The 7,216-nt window shown below is 43.3% G+C and overlaps 1 pseudogene; it reads right to left on the bottom strand.

Annotated features, from left to right (window-relative positions):
* Positions 1–2,239: 2,239 nt before the first annotated feature.
* Positions 2,240–2,541, bottom strand: LOC133073948 (ribosomal biogenesis factor-like; annotated as a pseudogene).
* Positions 2,542–7,216: the final 4,675 nt, after the last annotated feature.

The raw sequence follows: 7,216 nt of genomic DNA, 5'->3' as shown, positions 1-7,216 counted from the left end.
AGTGACATCCTTCTAGGCTGGTGGGTTATAATTTTTGACTTGCGCCAACTGAATTGCAGTCCTGGTTTCCCTGGGATTTCAGCAGCTTTGCTCACAGCTACAGGTAACGTCTTACTCTAACAAGACTTGTTGCTGTCACTGCTTTATGCTAATTCCAGAAAAAAAGCCTATTTTACTTTTCCAAATCCCAATATCTCCTTGTTGGTTGTTAGTCACTAAGTTGTGTCCGACTCTTTGCAACCCCATGGACTGTAGCCCACCAGGGTCCTCTGTTCATGGAATTTTCCAGGAAAGAATACTGTAGTGGGTTGCCATTCCCTTCTCCAGGGGATCTTCCCAACCCAGGGATCGAACCCAGGTCTCCTGCATTGCAGGCGGATTCTTTACCAGGTGAGCCACAAGGGAAGCCCAAGAAACTGGAGTGGGTAGCCTATCCCTTCTCCAAGGATCTTCCTGACCCAGGAATCAAACGGGGTCTCCTGCATTGCAGGCATATTCTTTAACAACTGAGCTATCAGTGAAGCCCCAATGTCTCCTCTATGCCCCTGCTTCTCTCCTTTGCCCATCACCGTTTTCAACTTCCAGAGTTTTCCTGTATTTTCTTTTCCTATTTGGAAAATGAGTTAGAGTTCCTGACTGCAGGCAATAGAAACTGATTCTGGCTCACTTGAGCAGGAACGAAGTTCTTGGAAGGATCGAAGGTGGACGTGAATGTGAAGGCTGGCCATCCAGAAGAGCAAATGGGCAGCACCAGAGAGAGGTGGACAGCTGTAACCACATCCACGGTCATGTCACGGGGACAGCCTGGTTGGAAGGCTGCATCACTGCAGCTGCAGAACCCTGTCCCTGGCGCTGTGGCCACTACTGCTCCAGATACCACGAGCTGCGGCTGCCACCCCTGGAACAGTCAGCTTCTTTACATCACTTGCTCCAGACCCATGGTTCTTGGTGCAGATTCAGATGGTTGAGCCTGGACTGTGCAGTTGTGTTCTAATTTCCAAGGGGTATGGCTCTGTTTCCTACCAAGACCGTGCAAGAAAAGGTTCCCCTAAACAGAAAGGGAGTTTGGATACTAAGAACTCCTCAAAAATAGTCCAGCAAATATTGACTATTACAGAACCAAGTTCTAGGTGTAGAATCCTCTTTTTCCCAAACAGAAGAAGAGAGTTATTTCTGCTCTCAAAAGGATGAGGGCCCCTTTCTCTTTAACAAAGAATACCAGCTGCCCAAAGTGTTCTGAATTATACAATTAATTTACAGATTTAAGCTATATAAACATATATGTATTTGTATACTTATATCTGTCTTTACATTATACTTACAATGTAATAATTAACACACAATAATAATATCATTAATATATATTCATGATCTTCTTGTGGCATCTTAGTTCCCCGACCAGGAATTAAACCTGGGCCTCAGCATTAGAAGCACAGAGTCCTGACCACTGGGCCTCCAGGGAATTCCCAAATAATTGTATTTTAAGTAAGAAATTTATAACTTCAAAATCTTTAAAACATTTAAAAACATTTAAACAGGTGTTAGGGTGACTCAGTGGTAAAGAATCAGCTTTCCAAATGAAGGAGACGTAGGTTTGATCCCCGGTCGAGAAGACCCCATATGTTGTGAAGCAATAAGCCCATGCACCACAACCACTCAGCCTGTGCTCTAGAGCTTGGGAAACATAACTACTCAGCCTGCGAACCTTAGAGCCTGTGACTGAAACAGGAGAGGCCACTGCAACAAGAAGCCAGAAGAGTAGCTCCTGCTCATCCCAACCAGAAAAAAGCCCATGCAGCATTGAAGACCCATTACAGCCAAAAATAAATAAAATTTATAAAATAAATAAAATTAAAAAAATAAGCAGGTGTTAAAGGGAGAGTTCAATAATATTGAAATATTTTTACTTCGAAAAGCTAAATATATATTATATATATACATATATACACACATGAAACACTCAAAAGCTACAAAGGGAAGCTCTGCTCAAATTCAAGAGAGTATGGTTACAATTTTATGTCACTCTGTCACTTAGTATAATCTTTTCAAGACTTAAGATGTTGATATTTGCTCTTACATCCCATCTGCTTTAGAGTGCAGTAGTCAGGAAACATGGTGTTTTACATAAACGTATTTTCCAGATAACTAGAACGTATCGATTTAAGCATTAATTTCTTTAATTCTGATTTTTTGTATAAAACATTTAATTTATTCATCTTTTTGATGCATTACCAGTGTATTACAACTGAGGCATTAATCTTGTGGCTTCATCAACATTAACTAGTATGTTTTCATGACACTGCTGAGAAATCAGCTGTTTCTGCAGAGATTCAAGGGAAAGGCCTTCTGAGAAGTTTGAAAGTTCCTTTTGTATGTTTACAAAAGATGTATTCACTCCGTTAACTTTTTCATCATTTACAATGTTTATTTTCTTAAGGTTAGTGGTAACCCGTTTTGCTTTATTTTTAACCTTAAAGGTTTTTGGCAGGCTATATGGAATACATTCCTGGACTTCTGTCCTCCTGGTTTGTTCTTGGCCATTGTCAGGCCTCTGATACCCTCCTGTAGCTTCTCAAGTTCCAGGTGATGCCATCTGTACACACAAGATCCAGGATAATTTTTTTGTTTTTTTCCCACTGTGCAGCTTGCAGGATCTTAGTTCCCTAACCAGGGACTGAACCTGGGCCACGGCAGTGAAAACACTGAATCCTGACTATGGGACTGCCGGGGAATTTCCTAAAAAATTCTTAAGTCATACGAGATTCTTATACAAAAAATGGAGACTGTAGATTCTGTTTTTTTCTAGTTTTATTTATTTTATATAAAAGATCTGTTGAGCTATGACTCATATTTTTGTTGTGTGGTCACTAAGTCATGTCTGACTCTTTTGCGACCCCATTGACTGTAGCCCGCCAGCATCTTCTCTCCATGGGGTTTCCCACTCAGGAATACTGGATTGGGTTGTCATTTCCTTCTTGATGGGATCTTCCTGACCCAGGGATCCAACCTGCATCTGCTGCATTGGCATGCAGACTCTTTACCAATGAGCCACCAGGGAAGCCCAGCATCACTCATATACTAAACACATATTAAATATATGATTCAATGTCTTTTTAAAAGCATATTAACAGAGTTGTGCAACTATTACCACAAACCATTTTAGGACACCGTCATCATTTCAAAAGGAAACTCTATACCCATTAGCAGTCTCTCCTCAACTTTCCCCAAATCCCCAGACTTAGGTAACTACCAATCTTTCTGTTTCTATAGATTTGCCTATTCTGGTCATTTCACATAAAAAGAATCATAATGTGTGGTCTTTCCTGACTGACTTCTTTCACTTTGTATAATGTTTTCAAGGTTCATTCATGTTGTAGCATGAATCAGTACTTCATTCTTTTTTATGGCTGAGTAGCATTGCACTGGGGGCTTCCCAGGTGGCTCTAGTGGTAAAGAATCTGCCTGCCAATGCAGGAGACACAGGAGACTTGTGCTTGATCCCTGGGTTGGGACAGTCCTGTGGAGCAGGAAATGGCACCCCACTCCAGTATTCTTGCTTGGCAATTCTATGCGCAGAAGAGTTTGACCAGCTAGAGTCCATGGAGTCACAAAGAGTCAGATGTGACTGAGTGAACACAGAACACAGCATTTCATTGTGTGGATATATTATATTTTGTTTATTAATTTATCCCTCAGTGGATATTTGGGTTGTTCCCACTTATTGGCTATCATGAACAATGCTGTGATGAATATTTGTATGAAGGTTTTATTGTGGACATATGTTTGCATTCTGGGGGAGTCCTTAGGAATGAAATAGCTGATTTTCCTGATAGCTCAGTTGGTAAAGAATCTGCCTGCAATGTGGGAGACCTGGGGTCGATCCCTGGGTTGGGAAGATCCTCTGGAGAAGGGAAAGGCTACCTACTCCAGTATTCTGGCCTAGAGAATTCCATGGACTGTATAATGCATGGGGTTGCAAAGAGTCGGACACGACTGAGGGACTTTCACTTACATACTTACTTACGCTAACTCCATGAGGAGCTGTCAAACTGTTTTCCAAAGTTTCTGCATCAGTTTACATTCCCATCAGCGGTGTTTAAGGGTCCTGATTTCTCTCCATCTTTGCCAGTATTTGTTATTTGTCTTTTTTCATTTTAGCCATCTTTGTGGGTGTGAAGTGGTATCTGATTGTGGTTATGAGTTACATTTCCCTGATGACAAATGATGTTGAGTGTCTTCTCATGCTTATCACACGTTTGTTTATCTTCTGGAGAAATGTATGGTCATATCCTTTGCCCATTTTATAATTGAATTTTTGTCTTTTAATTACTGAGCTGGAAGATCCCCTGGAGAAGGAAATGGCAACCCACTCCAGTACTCTTGCCTGGAAAATTCCATGGACAGAGGAGCCTGGTAGGCTACAGTCCATGGGGTCGCAAAGAGTTGGACACGACTGAGCGACTTTGCTTCACTTCAAAAATTCCTTATATGTTACTCTGTTCTTGATGGCTTAGAGCCTTCTTATGGGCATCAACGACTGAGGTTCACTGTGATACAGAGGAGCTTTCATGGGTTTATAGACCCATGCAGAGTTGTCTGATCTATATTAAAAGGCAAGGTGAGGGCTTCCCTCGTGGCTCAGTGGTAAAGAATCCACCTGCCAATGCAGGAAACACAGGTTCAATCCCTGACTTGGAATATCCCACATGCCACAGAGCAGCTAAGCCTGTGCTATTGATCCTGTGGCCTGAGAGCCACAACTACCTAGTCCACTCACTGCAACTACTGAAGCCCGCAGGCCCTAGAGCCCGTGATCCACAAGAGAAGCCCTCACACCACAACTAGAGAGTAGCCCCCATTCGCTGCAACTAGAGAAATGAAGCAATGAATACCCAGCAAAGGCAAAAATAAATAAGTAAATATTTTTGAAAAGGCAAGGTGATGCTACCAGAGAGAACTAAAAGGCACTTAGAAGAGCATGTCCTTATACACTCATGTATATCTTTTTTTCTTACTCTCTCTGCTATCACCTCTGTTCTCAGAGCTGTAAATATTTATGATTGATTACTCTAGGCAGAGGCCCAGAGTACTTAGCTTCTCCCATGAATGAGGTGTCTGGGCTTGGAGACAGCTTTCTGCTGTGTTTGGGTAATTCTGTTACCTGGGAATCTGACTTCCAGAGAAATTAGAGGCATTTTACATAAGTAGAGATAGTACACTGGATAGGGGAGGGTTAATTGGGACAGGTTTTGAGGAGGTGATCATTAGTGAAATGGAGGAGGAAATGGCAACCCACTCCAGTATTCTTGCTCCCCAATAAGGTAGTGATGATAACCTGGTAGAGGAGAGTAAAGTCCTGTAGGAGGGAATTTGCAAGATGTGTGTGGGAATTGCCTCACTGGTGCGACTGACGTTGGTAACTATGGCAAGAAGCAATGGAGAGGAAGAGACTCCTTCAGAGTGGTGAAGGCTCTATACCCAACTCCTGAACTCATTGCCAGCCTGATAACAGTTGGTCAGATAGGTCAGGCTTCCTCTGGTTTGATGGGGTGAGGAAAAAAGAAAGATCACTCCACCCTGTTTCCGTCTTACCAGCCTCCCTGCGCTCCCCCACCCGACTCTATCGACCCCGCCCTGCCCCCCTCTTGTGGCTAAACTGCCCAACTGCCAATTAAAACCCACACTTTCCAGCATGCCTTGCACCACCGAGAACCCCAGTCCCCACCATTCATTCTGCTCCCCTGCTGAAAGGAGCTCTAGCAAATAACCTGTCAGATTCAGGGCCTCTTGCTCTCACTCTCGGAGGGCCTCGCCCCGCTACCTGCCTTGACTGTGGCTAAACCTGCTCCCACTTGACAGCAAACCACACTTGACACCAGCACAGGAAGGAGAACGGGGCCCACTGCCCTCGGTCTCTATCAAATCAACAAGCTAGTGCTGCTTCTCCCACAGCCTCTGCTTCTGAGCCTTCCACCCTTCTTTCCTCCCTCCCAGAGTCTCAGGAGACCCAGGGGGCTCCTTTGTGGTCTCATCACTGACATGTAGAGCTTCTGGGGGTAGGTGGATGAGAAATATATCGAGGGGCTTTGGACCTGCAACTCCGTGACAGTTTGCACCTTGCCTCAGTGCCAAGGCCTCTCTGATGTCAGTCACCCAGGCCTCCTCCCGCAGGCACTCCTCTACAGGATCCTCAGGATCCTGCTTCTACCTCCAGGCCTGCAGCCCTCCCTGATCCAGGAAACCCACCACCACCTTTTTGCTTCTTTAGCCTCCAGAACCTTGACTTATGGCTATGCCTTTCATCCTGCTGCCATTCTAGAATGTCACAGCTGTTGGGAAACATGGCCATGCTGTGGGACCAGCCGGCTTCAATTCTGATACAGGTGCACAATTCTGAAATCCAAAAAGCTCTGAAAATTAGAGGCTTTTTGGTGAATTTAACACAAACTCGTTCGATTGCAAAACTTGGCCTGCAAAACCGAGAAAAGCCTGTTTTGTTCACTTTATCTTTTGTCCACTTAATGTGAATACGTACTTAGGTTTTGTGGCCAAAATGTTAGTGTTGATTTGAGGATGTAGTTCTAGATCCCATTGGAGAAAATATGTAATATATGGTATATATACCATGTAACCATGAAAAATTGGGATTTTTGAAACACTTCTGATCCCCAAATTTTATGTACTGTAATGCCATACAAAATAGAACTGGATAATTAACTGAATAGAATTGGATAATCCAAGTGACAATAATATAGAGCCAATCAAAATCATGTCCATGAAAATTTAGGGACATAGGAAAGCAATTCCAATGTATTGTTAAGAGCATGCGGAATGTGATTTCAACTTTAAAAAAAAATTTATTTATTTATTGTTGGCTGTGCTGGATCTTTGTTGCTGCTCAGGCTTTTCTCTAGTTGCAGTGAATGGGGGTGTCTCATTGCGGTGGCTTCTCTTGTTGCAGAGCACAGGTTCTAGGCACACAGGTTTCAGAAGTTGTGGTTCCCGGGCTCTAGAGCACAGGCTCAATAGTTGTGGCCAAGATGCTATGTTGCTCCACGGCATGTGGGACCTTCCTGGATCAGGGATCCAACTCGTGTCTCCTGTATTGGCAGGAGGATTCTTTACCACTGAGGCACCAGGGAAGCCCTCAACATTGTTTTTTAAAAAAACATATATCTACGTGAGAGTTGGGTAAAGAAAAGATACAAACAATTAT

This window comes from Dama dama, chromosome 19 (assembly GCF_033118175.1).
Source record: "Dama dama isolate Ldn47 chromosome 19, ASM3311817v1, whole genome shotgun sequence".
Lineage (NCBI taxonomy): Eukaryota > Metazoa > Chordata > Mammalia > Artiodactyla > Cervidae > Dama > Dama dama.
Note: the sequence above shows the minus strand (reverse complement) of the source record. Positions and strands in the feature narration are given on the sequence as shown.